Here is a 26,393-nt window from a genome sequence, read left to right on the forward strand (position 1 = left end):
TTCTCCAGAGTGGCTGTACTAATTTACATTCCCACTAAAAGTGTACAAGGGTTTCCTTTCTTCCATGTCCCCACCGGCATTTATTATTACCTGTCTTTTGAATAAAAGTCATTTTAACTGGGGTGAGATAATATCTCATTGTACTTTTGATATGTATTTCTCTGATGATCAATGATATTGAGAACTTTTTCATATGCTTGTTTTGACATTTGTATGTCTTTCGAGAAATGTCTATTCAGATCTTTTGCTGATTTTTTAAGTCAGATTATTAGATTGTTTCCTATGAAGTTGTTTGAGCTCCTTATAGATTCTAATTGTTAATCCCTGTCAGATGGATAGTTTGCCAATATTTTCTCCCATACTGTGGGTTGTCTCTTCACTTTGTTGATGTTTTCCTTTGCTGTGCAGAAACTTTTTAACTTGATGTGATCCTATTTGTCCATTTTTGTTTTTGTTGCTTGTGCTTTTGGGGTATCACTCAAGAAATCTTGCCCAGACCAATATCCTGGAGAGTTTCCCCAATGTTTTCTTTTTGTCATTTCATAGATTCAGGTCTTAGATTTTCTAAGCCTTTAATCCATTTTGATTTTGTTTTTGTATATGATGAGAGACAGAGGTCTAATTTTATTCATATGGATATCCAATTTTCTCAGCACCATTTATTGAAGAGACTGTCCTTTCCTCAATGTATATTCTTGTCACTTTTATTGAAAATGAGTTTACTGAAGATGTATGAATTTGTTTCTGGGTTCTCAATTCTGTTCCATTGGTCTGTTTGTCTGTTTTTATGCCAGTACCATGTTGTTTTGGTTGCAGTAGCTCTGTAGTATAATTTGAAGTCAGGTAATTGATTCCTCCAGTTTTCTCCTTTTTGCTCAGGATAGCTTTGGCTATTCTGGGTCTTTTGTGGTTCTATATAAATTTTATGATTTCTTTTTCTATTTCTGTGAAGAATGCCACTGGTATTTTGGGGTTGTATTGAATCTGTAGATTGCTTTGGGTAGTATGGACATTTTAACAATATTGATTCTTCTAATCCATGAACATGAAATACCTTTCTATTTTTTTGGTGTCCTCTTCAACTTATTACATCAATATTTTATAGTTTTCATTGTAGAGATCTTTTACTTCTTCGGTTAAGTTTATTTCTAAGTATTTTATTTGTAGCTGTTATAAATGGAAATACATTCTTGATTTCTTTCAGCTTGTTCGTTGCTGGCATATGGAAATGGTACTGACTTTTGTATGTTGATTTTTTTCTCTGCAGCTTTACGAAATTTGTTTATTAATTATAATGGGTTTTTGCTGGACTCTTTAGGCTTTTCCAAATATAAGTTTATGCCATCTACACCACAAAGGTAATTTGAATTCTTCCTTTCAAATTTGGATGCCTTTTATTTCTTTGTCTTGTCTGATTGCTGTAGCTAGGATCTCCAGTAATGTGTTGAATAAGTGGTGAAAGTGGACCTCCTTATCACGTTCCAGATCTTAAAGGAAAGGCTTTCAGTTTTTTCCAAATTCAGTATGATACATACTACCTGTGGGTCTGTCCTATATGGCTTTTATTGTATCGAGGTATGCTTCTTTTGTAACTAGTTTTTTGAGGGTTTTTAGAAGGGATGTTAGATTTTATCAAATGTCTTTTCACCATCAGTTGAAATAATCATGATTTTTGTCCATTCTGTTAATATGATATATCATATTGATGGATTTACTTATGTTGAACCATCCTTTTATCCCTGTGATAAATCCCACTTAGTCATGAGTCATGATAAATGATCTTTTAAATGTGTTGTTGAATTTTGTTTGCTAGTATTTTGTTGAGAACTTTCATGATAATGTTCATTGGGGATATTAGCTTGTAGTTTTGTTTTGGTTTGGGGATTTTTTTTTTTTTTTGATGTATCTTTGTCTAGTTTTGGTATCAGGGTAATACTGGCCTCATAGAATAAGTTTGAAAGTATTCCCTCCTTCTCTATTTTTTTTTTTTTGAATAGTTTGAGTAGTATTGATACTCATTCTTTATTTGGTAAAATTCAGCAGTGAAGCCATCAAGTTCCAGGATTTTCTTTGCTGGGAGAATTTTTATTATGGCTTCAATCTCATCACTTGTTATTGGTCTATTTAGGATTTGGATTTTTTCATGGTTCAGTCTTGGAGGTTGTATGTGTCTAGAAATTTATCCATTTCTTCTAGGTTTTCTATTATAGTGGTACGTAGCTTTTTATAGTAGTTCCGAATAATTTTTTGAATTGCTGCATTATCAAATGCAATGTCTCCTTTTTCATCTTTGATTTTATGTATTTGGGTGGGCTCTCTCTTTTTTAAGTTAGTCTCTCTAAAGTGTTGTCAATTTTATCTTTTCAAAAAATCAACTTTTTATTTGTGTTGATCTTTTGTATTTCATTTTAATTTCATGTATTTCTGCTCTGGTCTTTATTATTTATTTTATTCTACTAATTTTGGGTTTCCTTCTCTGTTTTCTAGTTCTTTAAGATAAATTATTAGATTAGTTATTTTTGAAGTTTGTTTCTTTTTTTTTTTTTTTGATGTAGGCACTTATGCTTTCCTCTAGTACTGGTTTTGCTATATCCTATAGGTCCTGGTATGTTGTGTTTCCATTTTCCATTTTCATTTTTTCCCAAGAAATTTAAAATTTTTATTTTTAATTTTTTTATTGACTCACTGTCCAGGAGCATATTATTTAATTTTCATGTGTTTGTATAGTTTTCAATGTTCTTCTTGCTATTGATTTCTTGTTTTTTGTTGTAGTCAGAGAAGATATGTGATATGATTCTAACTTTTAAAAATATTTTAAGACTTGTTTTTGTGGCCTAACATATGGTCCATCCTCAAGAATGATTCATGTGCTAAGGAGAAAAATGTGTATTCTGCAGCCATTGGATAAAATGTTTTGTAAATATCTATTAAATCCATTTGGTCTATTGTACAGATTAAGTCCAATGTTTCTTTGTTGATTTTATGTCTGTAAGATCTGTCCAATGCTGAAAGTGGGGTATTGAAATCCAGCCATTATTATATTAGGGGTCTATCTCTCTTTATAGCTCCAATAATACTGCATTATATATCTAGGTGCTGCAGTGTTGGGTGTCTGTGTGTGCCTATATGAGTGTGTATATGTCACAATTATATACATTTATTTTTGATCTTTTTGCTGTTTATTTCATTTCAATTTCATATATTTCTGCTCTGACCTTTATTTTCTTTAGTATTTATGTATATATATTTATTATTATATCCTATTGCTAAACTGACCCCTTTATTATATAATGACCATCTTTGTGTCTTTTTATAGTTTATGTCTTGAAATCTATTTTATCCTATCTAAGTATTGCTACTCCTGTTCTGTTTTGGTTTCCATTAGCATGGGATATCTTTTTCATGCCTTTATTTTCAGTCTATGTGTGTCTTCACAGGTGAAGTGTGTTTCTTGTAAGCAAAAGATCATTGGGTCTTGTATTTTTTTTTTCTTAAATCCTTTCAGCCACTCTGTCTTTAGATTACAGTTTAGTTAATTTACATTCAATGTTATTGACAAGTAAGGACTTGAAAAGTAAAGAGTTACTCCTGCCATTTTGATATTTGTTATTGATATTTTATATCTTGAAAAGTTGTCATAGTTACTACTTTTTATAGGTTCATCTGTTAGTCTTTCTACTCAAGGTATGAGTAGTTTACATACCACAATTTCAGTGTTAAAATATTCTATATTTATCTGTGTATTCACTATTACCAGAACGTTTTATACCTTCGGATGATTTCTCGTTTGTTAATGTTGTTTTTTTTCAGATTGAAGAACTCTCTTTTTTTTTCCCCCATTTATTTATTTTATTGCATTTTAGGTTTTGGGGTACATGTGAAGAACATGCAAAATTGTTGCATAGGAACACACGAGGCAGTGTGATTTGCTGCCTTCCTCCCCATCACCTACATCTGGCATTCCTCCCCTTGCTATCTCTCCCCAGCTCCCCACCCCCCACCATCCCTCCCCTATTTCCCCCCAACTGACCCCAGTGTGTAGTGCTCCCCTCCCTGTGTCCATGTGTTCTCATTGTTCAACACCCGCCTGTGAGTGAGAACATGTGGTGTTTGATCTTCTGCTCTTCTGGCAGTTTGCTGAGAATGATGGTTTCCAGGTTCATCCATGTCCCTGCAAAGGACCCAAACTCATCGTTTTTGATGGCTGCATAATATTCCATGGTGTATATGTGCCACATTTTCCCTATCCAATCTATTGTTGATGGGCATTTGGGTTGGTTCCAGGTCTTTGCTATTGTAAACAGTGCTGCAATGAACATTCGTGTGCATGTGTCCTTATAGTAGAACGATTTGTAATCCTTTGGATATGTACCCAGTAATGGGATTGCTGGGTCAAATGGAATTTCTATTTCTAGGTCCTTGGGGAATCACCACACTGTCTTCCACAATGGTTGAACTAATTTACATTGCCACCAACAGTGCAAAAGTGTTCCTATTTCTCCACATCCTCTCCAGCATTTGTTGTCTCCAGATTTTTTAATGATCGCCATTCTAACTGGCGTGCGATGGTATCTCAGTGTTGTTTTGATTTGCATTTCTCTGATGACCAGTGATGATGAGCATTTTTTCATGTTTGTTGGCCTCATGTATGTCTTCTTTTGTAAAGTGTCTGTTCATATCCTTTGCCCACTTTTGAATGGGCTTGTTTGTTTTTTTCTTGTAAATCTGTTTTAGTTCTTTGTAAATTCTGGATGTCAGCCCTTTGTCAGATGGGTAAACTGCAAAAATTTTCTCCCATTCTGTTGGTTGCCGATTCACTCTAATGACTGTTTCTTTTGCTGTACAGAAGCTGTGGAGTTTGATTAGGTCCCATTTGTCTATTTTGGCTTTTGTTGTCAATGCTTTTGGTGTTTTGGTCATGAAGTCCTAGCCTACACCTATGTCCTGAATGGTTTTGCCTAGATTTTCTTCTAGGGTTTTTATGGTGTTAAGTCTTATGTTTAAGTCTTTAATCCATCTGGGGTTAATTTTAGTGTAAGGTGTCAGGAAGGGGTCCAGTTTCTGCTTTCTGCACATGGCTAGCCAGCTTTCCCAACACCATTTATTGAACAGGGAATCCTTTCCCCATTGCTTGTTTTTGTCTGGTTTGTCAAAGATCAGATGGTTGTAGATATGTTGTATTGCCTCCAAGGCCTCTGTTCTGTTCCATTGGTCTATATCTCTGTTTTGGTACCAGTACCATGGTGTTTTGATTACTGTAGCCTTGTAGTATAGTTCGAAGTCTGGTAGTGTGATGCCTCCCGCTTTGTTCTTTTTGCTTAGAATTGACTTGGCTATGCGGGCTCTCTTTTGGTTCCATATGAAGTTTAAGGTGGTTTTTTCCAGCTCTGTGAAGAAGGTCATTGGTAGCTTGATGGGGATAGCATTGAATCTGTAAATTACTTTGGGCAGTATGGCCATTTTCATGATATTGATTTGAAGAACTCTCTTTAGCATTTCTTGTCAGACAGTCTGGTATTGATGAAATCCCTCAGCTTTTGTTTGTCTGGGAAAGTTTATTTCTTCTTCATGTTTGAAGTGTATTTTTGCTGGATATGCTATTCTAAGATAAAAGTTTTTTTTTCTTCCTCTAGCACTTTAAATATGTCTTGCCACTATCTCTTGGCCTGGGAGGTTTCCACTGAGAAGTCTGCTGCCAGACATTGGCATTCCATTGTATGCTATTTATTTTTCTCTTGCTGCTTTTAGGATCCTTTATTTATCCTTGACCTTTGGGAGCTTGATTAGTCAATGTCTTGAGATAGTATTATTCGGGCTAAATCTACTTAGTATTCTACAACCGTCTTGTACTTTAATATCTTTGTCTCAATTTGGAAAATTCTGTTATTATTCATTCAAATAAAAGTTTTACCCTAGTCTGTCTTTCTACTCTTTAAGTCCAATAGCTCTTAGATTTGCCCTTTTGAGGCTATTTTCTAGATCTCATAGGTATGCTTCATTCTTTTTTACTCTTTTTTCTTTCATCTCCTCTGACCATGTATTTTCAAATAGCTTGCTTTCAAGCTCATCAATTCTTTCTTATGCTTGATCAATTCTGCTGTTGAGAGACTCTGATGCAAATTGTTTAGTATGTCAACTGAATTGCAGCTGAAATTAGTTTTAATAATATATTTTATTTAACCCAGACTATCCTGAATATTGTCCTTTTTGTATGTAATCTATTACAAATTATTAATTATATATTACACAACATTTGTACATATTTATACTGAATCTTCTAAATCTAGTGTATGGGTTATACATAAAGCACTTTTCAGTTTGGGCTTCCTACACTACAAATGCTCAATAGCCACACAAGATTGGTGGCCACTGTATTGGACACTGATTGCTCAGAACTCCCCAACTGTTGACCCATTTTGGTCCTTTAAACCCTTGAAATATCTGTGATGAGCCTGAAGCCCATAGTCTATTTGTATGGCCTGTGAGGTAAATAGAGGAGACTGATTATGCTTCAGATAATTGAAGCAAAATAAGGCCACTGATGCTATCCAAGGTGTAATGGTAGGAGTTCCTTATCTTGCCTGACTACCCACATCTCATCTTTTTTGGTTTACCTCATGGAAGTTTCCTGGGAATGTTTAGGGGATGCTTTCATGTTCCCCCAAGTCCATCCTGATTATCCCTTTTGCTCATGGACAGCTTTTGACTCCTCTACTCTTTTGAAAATCACCTTGGGCTGCCTCCAGCTGCTTGTAGGTTGCTGTCACTCTCTCAAACCTTTTTCCACCAAGAGAAGCCCAAGCTTGCTCCTGAATTTCCCACTGCAGAATTTATATTCTTGTAATTTTACTGAAGACTTAGAGAGTCACAGAAGGTAATTTGTACACAGAGCTCAAGACTGGATGCTAGATACAGGTGCTCTCAGAGTCCTCAGATACAGGCTCCTTAATATCTTTCTTGTGGGCATCTCTCTGCTGAGGTTTTGGCTGGCTTCACCTTGATAAAGGGCTCAGCTAGGGCTCAGCTTCTCCTTGCTTTCAACTGGTTGGGGCTGACTCATCTTTTCTGCAAGGGATATATCCTAGATATACTAGATGTCTTTCCTATGTGCACATACCCCCAGGACTAGAAAAGAAGGGATTTTACATGTGCAGAGATACAGCTCCAGCCACAAGAAAATGTTTTCCTTCATAACCTGGCTCTTTTAAGATCTTGCAATTTCATCAAGAAAGAATCGGAGGTTCTACTTTTAGAGAAACAATCTGCTTGTCCTTTAAAATGAGAGCCTATTTAGCAATTTGGAAGACAAGTATTTAAAATAAAAGAAAATGTTGGAAGTACAGTCTCAGCTAAAACTCCTCATTACATAATGTATTTCTGTGTACATCATTTTATAAACCCATTAAGAAACAATAAGTTTTGTAGATAAATTCTAGGGCATAAATTCGAGTTAAAATATAAATAGTGCTTTTTCTTCAATATTCCCTGAAACAGCTTTTTCTCTGATATTCCTTAATAAATAGCTTTGTTTATTAAGATTAAAAATCGGTTTCACTTTGGATTCTTTTTCATGTAAAATTCTTGAAATCCAGATAGGTGAGCCACTTTGGGGTCTAGTTCAGGCTGCCTTACAGCAGCTGGCTTCATCTCATTTAGACATCCATATATCACACTTTTAATGATGTTTGATAATGTGCTTAAGCAGTATAGGTGCTGAACAAACTCATGAACACTGAGAAATTTCCAAGGTAACATATAATCATATCCAATACTTTAAATAAATACACCATTTACTTTATAAAATGTTGTCAGTTTTATACTCAAAACTAATGATAAACTTTAAAATGATTTTTTTTGGCAAAAAATCTAATACTGTATTGTTTAGCTAGTATAAAATATCTGGTAAATATTATTTTCATACACTAGCATTATTTTATTTGTATTATGCTTACATACATTTTTAACTGAGAGATTATTTTTGGTTTATCATCAGTGAAATTTAGCAGACAACAATGATAAATGTATACAGATAATGAAGAGATTTTTCTACAGCTGAAAAATCAGAAGCTTTTGTTTCTATCTCTCTAGCTCTGGATCTATAATGTATTTCCTGTGAGATCAGAGGACAGTCTTCTTTCAGAAAATAGTAAAGAATATAGTAAAGATTCAAAGTTATCCGGACGTGGTGGCTCAAGCCTGTAATCCCAGAACTTTGGGAGGCTGAGGCGGGTGGATCACGAGGTCAAGAGATCAAGACCATCCTGGTCAACATGGTGAAACGCCGTCTCTACTAAAAATACAAAACATTAGCTGGGCATAGTGGCGCGTGCCTGTAATCCCAGCTACTCAGGAGGTTGAGGCAGGAGAATTGCCTGAGCCCAGGAGGCGGAGGTTGCGGTGAGCCGAGATATCGCCATTGCACTCCAGCCTGGGTAACAAAAGCAAAACTCCGTCTCAAAAAAAAAAAAAAAAAGAATCAATGTTAGTAAAAACTAGTTATTATAGACTGTGTTTCCTGCACTGACTTAAATTTATTTAGATAAACAAGTTTATTTGAATCAACAATATAGACAAATCTCTTCTGTCTACATTGCTATTTTTTTTTTTCCTTTTTCTTTTACTCTTTGTGGATTTCCTTATGGGATGGTAACACACCTAATTAAACAATGAAAATCTGAAGAAGACCATGTTTCTTTATGTCTTAATACCTGTCATCCAAATTTGTTTGATTGATTACTTCTTGTGGGTTGTTTTAATATTAAGTAACAATAATAATAAAATAATTGCTTCATATGTTTCATTTTACAAAGATTTTCCAATTTAATCCTCTGTGGAGTAATATCATTATTTTCATTTTATAGGTATGGAAACAATTCAAACAATTGAATGATTTGCTAAATATTTCAAGCTGGAACTCAAACTCAGATGATCTGATTTTAAATTATATTCATGTTAATTTAATTATACCACATTGCTTTAGTCCATTGAGTTACTTATTAAGCAATTGTTCAGCACCTTCTAAGTATCCCACATTTCAAGAATGGAATGTTGGTAGAAGTCAAGATAAACCAGTTCATCAAAATGTTTGATAGTAACTAATGTTTATTGACTACTTAAAATATGCTCGGAATTTTTCATCTATTTCCTTTAGTTATCATCATACATTACGGTAAAGATTGTCTCTGACTTACAGATGAGGCAACTGAAGCTTGAAGAGCTTAAATACCTTGCCCAAGAGGCAGGATTTGAAGCCCAATTGCCTGATTCCAGAGCCTTATGGTTGGAGGAAGCTCATTTATATATAGCTGTTTATTGAGCGCTATGTACCAGCTACTTTTACTAGGTCCTGTTTATATAAGATGAAGAGACAAAGTCCCTGATTTGAAAGATTAAAGAATCCTATTGAGCATATAGATGAGTAAATAATGAGTGAGACTATCATTACCAAGAGGACAAGGTGTTCATTAGAACAACCATAAATTAGCGAGATCATGATCAATGTAAAGAAGTAATTGCAGAAGTATCTCCAGCTATTTTCACTTTCTATTATTTATTTGTAAACTTTAAATTTTTGTTTATTGCAAACTTCTAAAAATTTTTTGTTTCACAGAGAAAAATGCTACAAGGATTAGAAAAAAATATTCAATGAATCATTTCTAATTGAATATATTATGTGGAAGAATTATTTCAAATAAACATGATTTGGTGGTTTGCTAATAATGAGTGTCTTGGTCTTAGATTCTTTTTTTTTTTTTTTTTGAGACGGAGTTTCCCTCTTGTTACCCAGGCTGGAGTGCAATGGCGCGATCTCGGCTCACCGCAACCTCCGCCTCCTGGGTTCAGGCAGTTCTCCTGCCTCAGCCTCCTGAGTAGCTGGGATTACAGGCACGTGCCACCATGCCCAGCTAATGTTTTGTATTTTTAGTAGAGACGGGGTTTCACCGTGTTGACCAGGATGGTCTCGATCTCTTGACCTCGTGATCCACCCGCCTCGGCCTCCCAAAGTGCTGGGATTACAGGCTTGAGCCACCGTGCCCAGCCGGTCTTAGATTCTTTAAGAGACTATAAGATAATTTCTCATTTGAATAATTTATCTTTGAATAAAAAATACATATATATTTCCAAAATATATTGTCAATAAAGCACTATCTAAAAACCATCATTTGGCCTTACATTTCAGTTTGCTAAAGCTAAAGGTCTTAGAAGAAGATGTTTATGTGCCTTTCTGTGGCTGCGATTAATGCTGTCAGTTTTAGATTTTTGTCTATTATAAAAGACATCGTAAAATAACAAATAGTTTTTCTTTATAACATACATACTCAATAGTTAATAGGCTGCATTTTACATTTCATATTTAAGCAGGTCCCCACCTGAAACTCCTCTTAAGAATGAAGAAAGTAGGCCAGGCATGGTGGTGCACACCTGTAATTACAGCACTTTGGGAGGCTGAGGCTGGTGGATCACCTGAGGTCAGGAGTTGAAGACCATCCTGGCCAACATGGTGAAACCTTGTCTTTAAAAAGAAAAAAAAAAAAAAAAAGAGTGAAGAAAGTAAAGCAGCTCTTGGCACCATTATTATTAATCCTGGATTGGGCAAATGGACTTTCTTCCATATTGTGCTTTTACCAACTGCTGAAAAGAGGATATAACAGATAAAGAAGGTGGGTTTCTGATGAGTTTCCTGCCAGTTAAGTTATTTAGCCTTAGAAACTCTCCTTGATGTAAAAGTAATAGTAATAATAAAGACATTGTAAGCCTCCAATAGATGGTTACATTCACAGCCCAGGGGCAGACAGAATGTAAAGACGGTCACTGTAGTTGTTAGCATCTACTATAGGCTTTTTAGAGAAGTTCAAAATGAGTTCAAAAGTACAAAAAGCTCAAAGATTTATTCTGGATGACTCAAGCACCCTTTCATTTAAAATCAGTGCTCTTGATTTCCAGCTTCAGGGAAAGACGGCCCTTGTTGAATCCACTTCCAGATTCTTTTCCAGTTTTGAAAATCCATATTATCTTATGGATATAAAAAACCTACACAAAGGTGTTGACCCTGATTACCCAGAATGATGGCTAAATCTTTGCAGATGGCTCCTAATGACTCTACATGTAAAATCCTGATATTGGATCCAGAAAGGTCATATGTAAAGGATGGATGGAGATGATGTGCTAGCATTGGTACATTAAAAAAAGATAAAAGATACTTTTTTTTTTAAACTCAGCATGAGTTCAATATGACTTCTCATTTGTTGGTAACTCTCCTCCCAACACTGCTTCACTTTGGGCTAGCTCAAGAGAGGCACTAAGGCATTATTTCATTAATGAGAAGGTGAAAGTTTAGCTGGTTAGAGTTCTTGGAGAATCATGATTGGTTGAATTCTCAAGCATAATTTTTATTTTTATTTTACAATGAGACAATTGGGATACAGAGAAGTTAAGTAATTTGAAACATATCACATACATCACAGACCTAGTAAATGGATGATCTGGAATTAAAAATATGTAAATGTGTAGTAGAACATGGTAAAAAAAAATTGAAAATGCTTTAGAAAAAAATTTCTACTTCCATTGATTTTTTATTTTTCTTCACATTCCCTCTTACTAGAGGTAACCAAAATTGTGGAGTTAAAAATAAACTCTTATTGTCTTTAGTCTTTCTAGATAACTACTAGAACTCCACATGGTATGTCCTCATTTCTTGACCTATAATTGTAAATAGTTTTGATAATGTTCTGCTGTAAGAAATAAAGAATTTAATCCTTTATTTCCTTTCCCTCATTTTTTTCTCCCTTTTGAATCCCTGGTTTCATTGATTACATTTTTGGTTATTCTATTTTTTAATCTTGACTTTAAATAATGTACATAAATCTCTTTCTAGCTTTTTCAAATGTTCACCTTATGTTTTGATTTCCCACGCTCAGAATAATCAGTTAATACCTTTTAACAGCTCTCCCCTTCTCTTCTCCATTTTTAGGCATCTGCTAACTGTTATTTTTCATTGTTGAGATTTTTAACAATCGCATTCTAATCTGAAACTGTGCATCTGCTAACTGTTATTTTTCATTGTTGAGATTTTTAACAACCGCATTCTAATCTGAAACTGTAAGTCTTCTGTGTTTTGTCTGTAGGTTGATTCTAAAATTGAAAAGTAATAAAAAAGATTTATAATATATTAATTATGTATATTTCTTTTCTGAAGAACCAATTAATATAATTTGAATCACAGATGAGTAAATAATAGCTCTATTATCACTAAAAAATATTGAAGATGGATTTTTAAAATTTTACGCTCAAAATCATTTCTCAATTTGTTTGAATTTTAATTTTTTTGAGTTTTTCCCCTGAAATTTTCAATTCTCTTTTTGTTTATGTTGATAAAAGAAACATTTAATATAAACTTTTTTTATATCTTTTAAAAGTTTATAAATCATTAAGACGTTTAAACTTAATAATGCCATTTGTTCTGAAGTTCTTCTAGAAATTTTGACTTCTCAGAGTTCTAACTGCCTATTCTAATTTGGTCTGACTCATTTCTGGACCTGCCATAGAAATCTCAGGATTTATTTTCATCACACTCCTGGATTAAGTCCTCTATGTCTTGAATCACATTTCTTTTTTTAGTGGATATCATCTTGGGAACATTTTATGCATATCTGGAGAATATCTTCAAAAGATTTTTATTTTTTTCAGAAAGATTGCATGGAAAGTTAGGTTTCTGAGGTCTTGTATATTAGAAAATATATTTATAACTCTGTCTTGAGGTTGCCTTGCAATGGGCAGAATCAATTATCCACCCAAAATAGGTTTAAATGTTGAGACTGATGACACCATACATTCCCCAAGTTGGTGTAAAAATGTTAATTGCTCACATAATGGGGCTTTCTGAGGAGAGCAGGGTAGGCACCCAAGCCAGTCAGAAATAACTTAAGTGGAGGAAGGAACAAGTAACTCTGACTTTTATTGTGTTTATCAGGTAAAGCCAGGGTGAGAATTTGAAATTCCTGATTTTGCCTATGGTCCTCCTTAGGTACATGGCCCTTCTTACCAGTTTGCCTAGATGCGGGGCAAGAGGGAAGAGAGACAAGTGGAGATTGAAAACTTCCAGGGTTGAAATATCAAGAATGGAGTCAGATTCTTTATTATATCATTTATTATACCCTCAGATGATAGTTTGGCTGAATGCATAACTTTACATTGAAAATCATTTGCCTATAGAACTTGAAATACATCGCTAATACATTTTTCTAGTAGCATCTTCTATTGAAGATGAAAAATCTGATGAAAATTTCTTTGTAGATAAAAATTCTTTTGTTTTCTTCTTGGAATCTTATTAGATCTATTCAGTATTCTTCAACTTCCTTATAATGTGCCATGCTATAAACATTTTTTCCACTCATTTTGTTTGACATTAGGTATTTCCTTTCAGTGCCATGTGTATGCTTTACTTCAGTTCAGAGGAGGAAAAAAATCTCTCCCAAATTTTTTGATTCTATTCTTCCATTTGTTTCTTCTGTTCTCTCTGAAGATAGTATTGGACCAAATTTTATACCCCTCAGTTTATCTACCATTTATCTGAACTTTCCTCTCATATTTTGTGCTTCTGCTTTTTGTTTTATAATGAAAATGATTTTATCTTTTAGTCCTCCCATTGCATTTTTTTGATTTGCCAATCTTATGTTTCAAATTCTCTGGCTATTCATTTTACATAGCACACTGTTCTTGTTTTATGGAGGAACTATCTTTGCATCTCTTTGAGGATATTGTATCAATTATAAGTGTGTTTGGCCATGAGTAGTAGAAAAAACAATTATAGCAGCTTCAAAATCAAAAGGATATATTTATCTCTTGCAGCAGGAATCTGGGGATAGGCAGATTTGAGTTGTTCTGGTGAAGATAGTCTCTCCATTTAGAGGATCTGTCATCTTTAGCATGTGGGTCTCTTTCCTCATGCTTATTCCTGCATGGTCACAAGAGAGTTACTGAGCTTTTAGACATTGCATCAGGTTCCAAATGAGAAGAGATAAAAGCCAAAGACTGAATTTAATCTATATCTTTTCTGTATCTAAAGATATCTACCTATTTTTGAATACTTTCCTGAAAGTCCTACACAGTGACTGATGCTTACATATCACTATTCAGAATTAAGTTACATGGCTACACTAGATTAATTATACTATGAAATGATACTAACTGAAATTTTAATAGATGTCCTCTCCCTTCTTTATTGTCTTTTTTATTCTGTTTCTCAAATAACTGATCATACTTGTATCTCAAGAACTAGATATATAAATTTGTGACTGTCCTTTTTGTTTCCAATTATTTTTCTCTTGGTGTATTTACCACTTATGATAAAGATGAGGTTCCTCAAGTTTTGTTACCTATTTATTCAAGCATTTGTCATTTTGAAAACTTTGCTATATTACCTATTTTCTTAGATGGTGGGATTATGATGATCACAAAATGCTGTCACATATGAGGGAAATTCTGATTACCAAAGGTAGCTTTTTCTTCAAGTAGATGTGTAACTGTTTAGTCCTCCACTTGTAGACTATATACATTTTCACCCTTTGCAAGATATGTGATCTTGTTCTTATTTAACCCTGGATCTTTGCCAAAAAGCTTGAACTGAACTAGAACAGCTCATTTTCCAAGGCTTCCCAAAACATTTAGTGTATATTTGTTTTCATTCTTTTTCTTTTTTTCATGGGCTTCTGCGAAGATTCTGCTTTGGGTTTTCAAGTGGAAGAAAAGTGAGAAGATAGAAATAAAAAGATTATGGGTTTGGGCCAATAGGAAAAGAAAGGTAAAATGTTCTTGTTGAAAGTTTCCCTTCCTTGAATTAGTATCCTTTTACAGGCATGGTTGCTTATTTCATTTTTATTAGTGCCAAGCTTTATTAGTTTATAAAATCTTCAGAAGTAAATTTTTAAAAAGTAAATTAGGAAGATACTAGTTAACCCTACAGTGACATAACAAGGCCGAGAATGGGTAGACTGAGGGGAGGAGAGAAGACGGAGGGTGTAAGAGAAGCACCTCTAGCTTTCTTGTTTGGGCCTTTGCTAGAAGGTGGGAATAGAAAAGAATATATATCTTAATCATCTGTTAACTTTTTGGAAGCTCAAAAGATATGTATGCCTAAGATAAGATTTGAAGGAACATTTAGACTTTGAAGTATTTTAGTGGTAAAATCCATGACGCTTTGCAGACCAAGTCTAAGAATTCACCCAGAAAGGGCATCCATATAGTCCATATTGATTAAGATGGTTTTGATTTCATATGTATTTGTTATTTTCAGCATACATTTTGTTAAATATAACTAACCTTATTTAATGCATATAGTTTCACAAAATATATTACATATAAGTATTTATAAAAATATTTTGTCATATTAAATGTACATATAGACTGGCGGCTACTAGAAGAGAAAAAATAGGTAAAATTGTGTTCCTAAGATTATTAACTTAACAGCAGAGGCAGGATTAAGTAAGGAAAAGGATTAATGTTTGAGCCACTGCATTGTGTTAGATGCACATTAGGCTATTTATGCAAATCATTGTTTTTAATTTTATAACTTTCAAAGAAAGTATTATCTCTGTTTTAAATATAAGGAATCCAAGAGCGGAAATGCCATTGACCCTTGAGCAATGCATAAGTAGGGGTAGTGACCTCCCTGCAATTGAAAATTTGCATATAATCTTTAACTCTCCCCAACCTAACTACTGGTAGTCTACTGTTGACTGGAAGCCTTACCAATAACATAAACAGTGGACTAGCACATATTTTGTATGCACTAAGTATTGTATGTTGTATTTTTACAATAAAGTGGCTAGAGAAAAAAATTATTAAGAAAATCAGAAGGAAGATAAAATATATTTAGTATTCATTAAGTGGAAGTGGATTATCCTGAAGGTCTTCATCCTTATCGTTTTCATGTTGAGTAGGCTAAGGAAAAGGAGGAAGAGGAGGGGTTTGTTTTGCTGTCTCAGAGATGGCAGAGGATGAAGAGGTACAGGAGGTAGAAGTGGAGACAGGAGAGGCAGGACAGTTCATGTAACTTTTACTGAAGTGGATCCCTGCAGTTCAAATCAGTGTTGTTCAGGGGCCAACCCATTCAAAAAGTCTGTTAGTTCAAGGGGTGTATGAATTTGCTATGGTTGCTGTGACGAAATACCATAGACTGGGTGGCTTAAACAATAGAAATCCATTTTCTTACAGTTCCGGAGGCTTGAAATCCAAGATCAAGGTGTCAGCAGAGTGACATTCTTTTGAGGCCTTTCTTCTCGACTTGTGGATACTGTCTTTTTCTGGTGCCTTTTAGCTGTGTTTTCATGTGGTCTTTCCTCTATGTGAGCATACTCCTTGTGTCTCTGTGTGTCCAGATTTCTTCTTCTTATAGGAATTGAATTAGGGCACACCCCAACAACCTCATTTTGACTTAGTTACCTCTTTGAAGACCCTGTCTTTAAGGCCGTATGAGATACTGGGGATTAGGACAGCAACATATGAATTCTGGGGGGATCATATATAGTTTATAAGAAGGGGGATAATTGTATTTAAGGAAGAGTGAAATGGACATTCAGCCATATAAAGAAAAGTTATCATAACTTTTTTTCTTTTCTGATTATTTAGTGCCCTGAAATATAGAGGGCACGCATGGCTGGAGGGACTCGATCTCTATTCATACAGCATAAGGCTAGCCCAAATACACAAATGGGTCCAACTGACATGGGTAGAGAGAATGCCAAACTCAAATGCCTTATGCTAGGATATTCAGTGTAGGAGGAATCAAGAAATTACTTAGTCTAAGCTCTTCATTTTACAAATGATAAAAGTCCAATTATGAAATGACTTATAGAATATTACAAAACTAGTGTAACAGGATAAACATTCTTATAACTTGAATATGCTATTCTTTGAGCATATATGTATATATATAAATATTCAATGAATATATATATAAAACATTCAATGAATATATATATATATATACACACACATGCACACACAAACATACATAAATATAATTTTTTAAATGAAATTTGAAGGTAGTCATTTTCATCTCCCTTTTACTGGAAGAAAACACTGATGATGAAATCTAATTTTGAGTTTTTTTATGGATTCACTTTTCTTCTTTTCATTTTATTTGACACAAGGAAGAGTTCCCAATATCTCCAGATGGGAGAGAATCTAAAGAAATCCTGACTATCACATGTGATCCAAGCTAGTAGGTGCAAAAGACAGTATCTTCTTGTCACTCATTTTCACATTGATTATATAGCCATGAAAATGACAGTTAGATGTGATTGAAGACCTAGCTAACTTGTTTCATTTTTGTTTCATTTGGTTGCTTTATGAGTAGAAAGGCTGCTGCTTTTAAGTTCTTGCCCTTTATGAGATGGTTTAAATAGCATGTCATTGATAAAACAAGTGCAATTTACCACATCTAATTTCATTTTTGCAGTTGCATTAACAGTTTATGGATACCAATTTTATCTTTAATGAGAAAAAAATCTTGGTTTGTTGAACTCTGCCTTTGAAATGTGCAAACCTCTGTTTATGTCCCAGCCCTTTCTCTTGAGATTGGGCCTATAGGTGGCAGCAACTGTTAGCTATTGAGCTTGGGTGACATGTGCCAAAAGTTCTCCTAAAATACTTTAAATAGTTTAAATATTCTTGGATACTTGAAAATGAAATTTTCTCTAGATAAGAAAGTGAAAGTTCGAACTTGAATCAGGACTGTTGAAGGATTCATACACTATAGTCAACATTATATAGATTAAAAATGGTGTAGGGGCTTGAACATTCTATATTTTAAAAGTTTGCAATGTGATGACGGTTGGGTTCAGTCTTTAAGATTTGTGACTGCTGTGGTCAGATTGGTTATCCTTTGCTCTCCATTATTTTGTGTAAAATGGGTTTTTGAACTTAGAGTAATCTAGAATAAATCAGTTCCTCTGAGCTTAACATTCAATGAAAGTTGAGATTTTGATTCAAGTACCATCTGTTTTACACAATGAATGTGTCATAGAAATGTTTAGTACAATTTGGGTTTTTGCAAATCAAACAATGCTTACTTGCATAAAGCAGTTTATACTTTAAGGGTTACTTGCAGGGAAAATTCTACTCCAGTTTTAATTATTTCATAGAAACTTTTTTGAGAGTTTGGAATTTTGTTAACCTGTTTTCATATATGAGGGACACCTATATTTAATAATGCTTTCCAACAGTCTGTTAGATTTGGAGAGAACTGAAACAATATGGACTTTATCTGGCTCTCTGTAGGTGACTGCTAAACTATACTTTGGCATGACTAATCTAATAACACCAATTATCTTCATGGTTTATATTACTTGTGGATCAGTCCACTGAAAAGACAGTAAATTGTATCAGCCCCATTTCAGTCAACTGGACCAAGCCTTTGTGTTTCCTTATTCTGAAGATTACTTAAAATGCTGCTTCTCTATTCACTAGACCTTTATAAAGCTCCTAAAATACCATATATGGTAGAAGAAAAGCTGCTTTTCACATTGAAAGCATTCGTTCCTCAAAAACAAACTTATTTGATTTAATTTCTTAAGAGAATTTTTATGTGCACTGTTTGGTTGGGCTACTTCTATTGTGTGAAGAAAATGTCATTTCCCTTTATTACATTGACCCAATTTGAAAAAGAAGAAAATGGCATCACATTTGGAACTAAAGTTTTAGCACAAGCCAACAGCAAGACTCACTGAATCAAAACAGATGGTTCAAAAATAGTTTGGAATAGATGTATCTATCCTATAGATGCCTGCTTAAAAAATGTAGAAAAATGAGGTATGGCTTTTTCACACTATAGCCTTGGTAATAATTTATAAATTTTGATTTTTTAAAAATATATTTTGATGTTCATATAATATGGCTAAAGTCAAAACTGACTGTGAACAGCTGAACATAGTAGTGGGATTTATTGAAGATTAAACTCCAAGGGTTGGTTTCCTCCTTTGGGACTAGTCTGCAATTTACCTGTTAGGTGTTTGTTGGTGGTGGGTTTTTTTTTTTTTTTTTTTTGAGTGTGCTGTGCGGTTGGATGAGGGCATAGGACAGATCCATAGATATTGACCTATGAAAGCAAATATTATGTACAATCAAATCAGCTACAATCTGAATTACTAGGTAACAGATTCTAGGACCTTAAGAGAATGTGCTGAAAAACAGTGTCACATAACTTTTAGGGGAATGCAGAGGAAAGAGCCTAATACAAGGCAAAGGTGAAGAAATAAAAGAAAGTGCTTCAAACAGATGGGCCTTTTCTACAGAGAACTTCCTTGTTGTCTTTCCACTTGAAATACATTATACTGTATTTAATCCTTTAATCCTTATCTTTAAAGATAAGGATTTGTCCCAACGATTATTTTATTATTGCTCTAAACTTCCATAAAATGTAACAAGTCACACCTTACATTTTTAAAGGAGACTACCTTTCTACTTTTTAAAATCCAAGTTGTATCATCATTAGGTCATACTTTGTCTATTTCCATGCACCAAACAATATTTAGCAGAATTAGTGCTTACTAAATGATTAAATTCCAGATGCATCCTTTCCTTGGTAATAGCCCCTCGTCTATCTGTGCAGTTGGTCCTCATTATTACTTTCTTGTACTCAGTGCATCTTCTTGATACAGTTCTCTTCTGTCTTGCGTGGAGTGAACTGGAACATGTGGCCCTAAAGGGAATGCCCTTAGGGGTTCCAGAAAAGAAATTACTTTTTCTTTCAGACAATGCTGCGATTTTGGATGGAAAAATATAGGGTGCCTCCAAGATCAATCCTCTCCCCAAAATAATTCCTTCTCTGTGATGTCTTCTGGATTCCACATTTTAAAATACCTCCCTTGTCCACCCAAATACACACACACACACACACACACACACACACACACACACACACAACCAAAAGGACCATCAAATTAAGCTGTGCACTACATCACATAAGACATCTCTTTTCTCCAAAGATTAGTCATAAGACTTCAGCATTATAACTTACATGTGCCTTGTTAGAGAAAAATGGCCAATCTTTTCAGTCTCAACATGATTGTATTTACTATAGAGCAAAATTGATAATCTCTAAGATATAAGCTTTATGATAGCAGGATTCTTACCTATTTTGTTCTTTGCAGTTTGTAGTTTTGCCAACACCTTAACAGAGCTTGGTAAATAATAGTTTTTTAATAAGTATATGTGTTGAATGAATGAATCACTAAGAAAATTAGTGGAACAAAATTAATGGTTATGCTGTGTTACAATGTCTAACTTTTCTCCAGTTTAGAATTAAGCTCCAGTTTCATACAAACACTCTGGTACTCTAACTTCTCATTTAGCACCTTAATTTACCAGAGACTTACTCTGTTCCTGTTATGTTGCCAGTGCTTTCGTATCATGACTAGAATAACAGCCATTTTCTCTTCTCTTCAATACATAAAAAGGCCTACGTTTACCCCAAGAATGAATGCTTTCGAATTTTCCTCGCTCTTGAGTGCTCTAAGGCATTGCAAGGCTTTGCTGTCCACTTGAACAGTTGATAATAGTCCTTTGATGTAGAGCTTTGAACAAGAGATAAGAAATAGTAATCTAACCATAGCTTATGCTGATGGTCAACAGGACCATCTTGCTATTCATGCCACTAAAGATTATTTTCTACCTTGCTGTCCAATTAACATAAAAACTCTCTCAAAATTATGTAGAACCATAAACTATACCTTCTAATTTTTAACTTCTCTATCCCTCTCCTACCTTCTAGTACCCTCTATTTTTCCTGACTCTTACCTGCATGATATGACGTAGGATGTAAGCAAGAGTGGCATTCTGTGCCAATCCTCCTTTTCATGGACAGTATCGCCTGAAATGAAGTAGATTCAGAGTGTAAATATATGTACCTTTCTTTCTGATTAAACAGTTTCAAAAAAGAATCCACAACAGAAGTGTTAGTTTTAAAAACTGCTGACCACAAATATTGGATTTTTTTTTTTTTTAACTGAGTTGGAATGAGCTTTGACAAAAAGTCACAGTTGATGGTACTAAGTTTTTGGTGCTGAGACAGGAGCTGTGCTACCTACTCCTTCATTCCAGATTTGGGAGGTGACGGACCTAGTTTGCATTCTTAAGCTTTGAAGAATCTTGAGGTAAACTCTCAGAAGTGGGCTAAGTAGCCACAGGAAAGTTATCTTTAAAAGACTTAACCATCCCACCTTCATCCTTCCTTCATTTGGTCTTTGCATTGCCCAAGAGGAAACCAGTCAAAGGGCTCATTTAGAAACATTTTTACTCTGTTGAGAGTCGTTCAAATATTTTCTCAAAACTTCTTTCTAGACCAATGTGGTTTTCCTTCCAAGAAACTCACTCTTACTGCTCTGTTTCCTGGGATTTGGACATTAGCTATTGATGCCTTTCTGTGGGTTTTCTTTCTGTTTTTGTCTCCATGTTCAGCTTACTTTTCTTAATCTAAGTTATCTCACTCTTTGAAACTTCTTGGTCCACATGGCTCAAAAGCAAAGCCAGAGGAAAAGACAGCTCATGTCTCATGACTGTGGCAGAGGTTTGGACACTCCCAGTCGGCTCTCTGCTGCTTCTCCTCCTGCTAGCTACTGCAGCAGGTTCCTGGAGTCAGACAATGCATTATCATGCGGATTACACTGATTAGCTCTAAAAGTCAGTTAGGTAACAGGAGCTCTTTCAATGGTGTCCTAGAATTCTGTCAGGTTGACTGTTCAAACACTGGTTTTTGGGATCCCCTCCAGCATTCCTTAATGTAATCCAGGCATGTCATTGCAGGTTCTATTTGAGAAGGGGCTACTTACTTGTCACTTAGAATATTTTCAGTTTTAAGTCAAAACCTTCTCAGAAAAAAAAAAAAAAAAAAAAAAAAGCACAGTGAAAGATATGAGAGCCCATGTAGGAGAGGCAGAGAAGAACAAAATGCAGAAGTATATCAAATGCCAGACTTACATTAAGTGCACGTGTGCTCTGGGGAATGGGGTTTCTGTTTTGTTTTACATAGAAACTGCGATGATTTTGTACTGTTTTGGTAACTACTGAGTAACTACTAAGTCACTAATGAGATCCAGTGAATTCAAAGGCAGAGGAACACAGGAAGAGTGCAGGTCTGAGCTGCTTAACAGGCTCAGAGACATGTGTCTGTGTTTGACCCTCAGTGGGAGGAAGTGACATAGGCTACTGGTGGATGTCCAGTTTTACCATATTATGCTGTTGGACTGGATACTATTAAGAAGACAGGCACATTGCTGGGTGCCAGGGAAGAGCAGTGGTTCCAGATGAGTCAGACTGCTGTTGTCACCTCCTCCCTGCTGGAAAGACAAGACTCAGCAGCTCCTTGGAGATGTTCAGAACTTGGGGTGAAGGCATAAAGAGGTGAGGTTTTCAAAGATGAACCATTTGCCAATAGCCTTTAAGTAGATTTGAGTTGTCATATTTTGGCAGAATCTCTTTAGATTTCCACTGTGATGCAGCAGGTTTTTCCCAAAGTTGCATAGAGAAGCGAAGTGGCTAGGTACGGGACAAGGGGAGAGAAGACACTGTCTACAGATTCCAACCAAGGGCCTTTTCCAGACCTTTCTCTCTTTGATTTCTCACCCATTGTAATCTCATCCTGAGGTGCTATAAAGATACCTATCCCTGGGGTGGTATTTAAATTATGGAATTTAAGTATAACATACCCCATAGTCACCTCCATTAAATCGAATGGGAACACAGGCTTCATGGAAATCGACTATGGCACTTTTCTTGAGTATTTCTGGATTGTTTAGTAATAATATATCTTTCTTAACCCCAGCCCTGTATATGTATATGTATGCATTATTGTGCACGTACACACCCACTCTCTTTCTCCAGGATGTATTATTACTCTGTGTGTGTGTGTGTGTGTGTACATACTATACAGCACTGAATATTCTGAATTAGTAATGATTTGTTCATTTTTTATCAGACTTTATTGATAGGTCAGGATGATTTGGCCCAGCCCAAGAGGCAATATGGCAAAATATACAGTGCAGGCAGATTTTAAAAATGTCCTTCTTTTTAAAATGTAATAATCATTTATGGTCTTGGGTAGTTGATATAAACTCTCCTTAGTTGAGGGTCCTAATTAGAAAAAAAAAAAAAAAACTAGTCTAAACAACATTACCTTGCTGTTTATATATACATGTTTTTATATATATTTCTTTTTAATTAAAGTGTCAAGCTCAGTGCCTGACACACTATAAGCATCCAACAAATGACATCTCCATTTTTCTTTCCATATAAGTTAAAGGCCTTCTTGTAAGAATTGGTGCCTAAAAGAAATCAATGTATGAATATTTAAAAAAATGAAATGTTTTAAAGAATGCATGTCTTCCGCTCTTAATTTTCTTAGCTAGTCTTCTTTGCAGTTAAAAATGTCATCAGAATGCTATGTAGAGTCTGTCTTTGATTTGTGGTGATTAGATAGGCCTAGTGAATCATTAGCTAACTCATAAGACTGTTGAATACTTGGAGACAGTGAGACGCAAGCATATCTCTAGATCTCAGTTGGTCCAAGGTACATGTCTCTGCCCCTAAAATTATGCCATTCTTTCTGAATTCTCTCAAACAACCCTAAAATAGATAATCCATCTCTGATGCTGTATATTGGTCTATTTTCATTCCCTATGGGTCTGAGTCCAACTGTCTAGCAAATGCACTTAAAAATAATAATACTTTCCTCAACACTATCTTCAGGGCTTCCTGCCAGTTAGATGCTTTCAATGTCTTCTTTTCTTTTTTTCTTTCTTTCTTTCTTGCTTGCTTCTCCCAGCTGTTGGAGCTGTCTCACGATGTTGCCAACTTCCACAGTCGCCTGGAGAAACCAACTCAGCTACAGGTTGGGACTCGGGTAGGGAGTGAGAGTGCACAGCTTTATTCCGAGACAGGGGCCATATGTGCTCACATCCATGGCTATGTATTTTTTCCTCACTAGTAGTTGTTAAGTTGTTAATTCTGTTCTTGATAGGTTTAAAAGAAAGGGGGGAAAATGCTCAGGCTAAAAGACCCAAGAGAAGGAAGCGGGAGTGGTTGCTGTGAGCTTTGAAACATGCACACGAGCGTGTGCGTACACACAAAAATACATGGACAAAAGGATAAATTGAAAAAGAATGTGACAACCCTTGCTTGGTTTAGCAGTCTGGTCAGCCCCACAGATGAGGAAGTGCTGCTTTATCCCAAGCTAAAGCCTTGTTTTCTTGTTCATTGTCTTTCAGGGTAAAATCTGGGGGAAATTCACCTGTCTGATGCAAAGTTAAACTGCTGGCTTTAATGTGACTGCATGGGAACTTGGGTTTATTAATGAATACAACATACCCTCTTTGATTTGAAAGCTTTCACCCTGTTGAAAAGATTCAAAAGGCATCGCTTCCTGCACCAGCGGCATTCCTTTATCCGTCTCAGTGGTTCACCCCTACCCAGCTGCTATATCTCATTAACAAGCATTTGACCACTGCAGCCGGCCTGGGAGTGTTGACACTTGAAAAGCCCAGGCAGGCGTGGGCAGGCCATCAGCTATGGCAACAGGAAACTGCCCCAGAGACAACACTGAGAAAACAGCAGCTGCAAAAGCCAAAGTCAGAACAGACATAAAGGGCTGCCTATATCCACGTTGGTCTGGGGTATCGGTGCCTGCCTATGGGTCTGAATCCACACATCTATTTACTGTATTCATGGGATAGAAAGGTTGCTATCAGCATGTATCAGAGTCAGGACTTTTTGACAACCCAGAATAATTTTTTTGACTTACGATGTTCTTGGATCCTTAGGTTTCTTATTCTCCTAATAACTTAAAATCTTGTTTGTGTACATAAGAATATTCACCAGAGACCTCATACTTGATACACACCTTTACTCCAGTGGAAGTCATATGCACAATTAAAAAAATGTATATACATGAACACATTCATTTTTTTAATCACGTTATTTTTCAAGAAAAAGTCAACTTGTGAGACTGTCATATAAATATATAAGACTATTTTAAAAGCCTTTGGTTTAGGAATCAAACTGTGATGGTTTTGTATAAAATATTTCAGAATGAAAGCATTGTTTCAATTGTGTAACTATGGCTCATAAAATTAAGTGGGATATCTCATATAATCATTGATTATAATTTAAATACCTATTTTAATATTGTTTATTGACTATTCATTTAATTGTAGGCCTTTCAATACCATAAGTGTTGTTTCTACATTCATCAGAGGAGCTTAAAGTATAGACTGTCTCATGTCATGTTTTGAGCAAGTAGTTTTCCATATCTTGTGCGTTCTTTTCAAGCTTATAAAAGCATTTTTAGTGGCTAGGTAAGCAATAGTTCAAAATCAATGTTTTCAATCCGTAAAGAAAATAACCCTTTTAAAACAGGAAAAAGAGATCACTCTATAATAGCAGAAAAAAGAAAGCTAAATGAAAAAAGACACTAATGCAGTGTGTTACAAGTGAAGTTAGTGGTCTGCCATTCAAAGAGTGGTGAATTATTTTCCTGTCATTGTCAGTACAATAGGCAATTAGTGATTATCACATTGAAGTATACCATTACTTTATTCATCTGAGTAATTAAGGTTTATGTACATTTACCTATCACTCACCATAAAAGCTCTTTTAATTTCACATTATTACTCTAAAATAGTTAGATTTTTTTAAAGATGTGAATGTATTTTAAATTATCATAGCTTCTTTTTTTCGAGATGTTAGAATATGCTTCTTGAGTGCAGTGAATTTTCCAGTTCTACCTTCATCCACCTTTTACCCTCCAGGGGAAGAGAAGACTGTACCAGCCGCATCTTCCTGAAAGCCATTAAGATATTTACATTTGATGTCAGTTTTTCTGACCTAGTCGTAGGGGGTCACATTCATTTCCGATAGGCAGGATGATGCCCAGGCTCTGGAAACAGCTTGGGAGCAACTCTCAGTCCTGCTACCCACCAGCAAAGCGAACCTTGAGTGAGGGACTTAAAGTTTTCTGTGCCTCAGACTCCCAGTCTGTTAAATAGTGGTAAGATGAATAGTACTTAATTCATAGGCTGGTATAAGGATTAGATGGATGTACACACACATACACTTCAAAGAGTGCCTATCTCATACCAAGCAGTCTATAACGGCTGCTATTATTAATACCAACCTCTTTCCTCACCATATCATACTTTACCCCTTTATAGTGATTTATATTTCCATAGAACTTATTCTGTTTTATATTGTTATATGTGGGTGTTGACTTATTTATTTTATAATAAAACCCTTTCCCTGTCTTCCCCTAAGACACATACACACACACACACACACACACACACACACACACACACACACACACAGCTATGCAACTATAGGCTTTATGAAATCATGGACTTGCT

At 35.2% G+C, this 26,393-nt stretch overlaps 1 long non-coding RNA gene across 1 annotated transcript; it reads left to right on the top strand.

Annotated features, from left to right (window-relative positions):
- Nucleotides 1–22,090: 22,090 nt before the first annotated feature.
- On the top strand, nucleotides 22,091–26,243 carry LOC116551215. The gene is made up of 3 exons (XR_004268775.1): nucleotides 22,091–22,398; nucleotides 23,819–23,884; nucleotides 24,261–26,243. It is a non-coding gene; the product is annotated as an uncharacterized LOC116551215 (long non-coding RNA).
- Nucleotides 26,244–26,393: the final 150 nt, after the last annotated feature.

The sequence above is a fragment of the Sapajus apella genome, unplaced genomic scaffold, assembly GCF_009761245.1.
Source record: "Sapajus apella isolate SASKATOON/1434 unplaced genomic scaffold, GSC_monkey_1.0 scaffold9, whole genome shotgun sequence".
In the NCBI taxonomy this organism is placed as follows: Eukaryota; Metazoa; Chordata; class Mammalia; order Primates; family Cebidae; genus Sapajus; species Sapajus apella.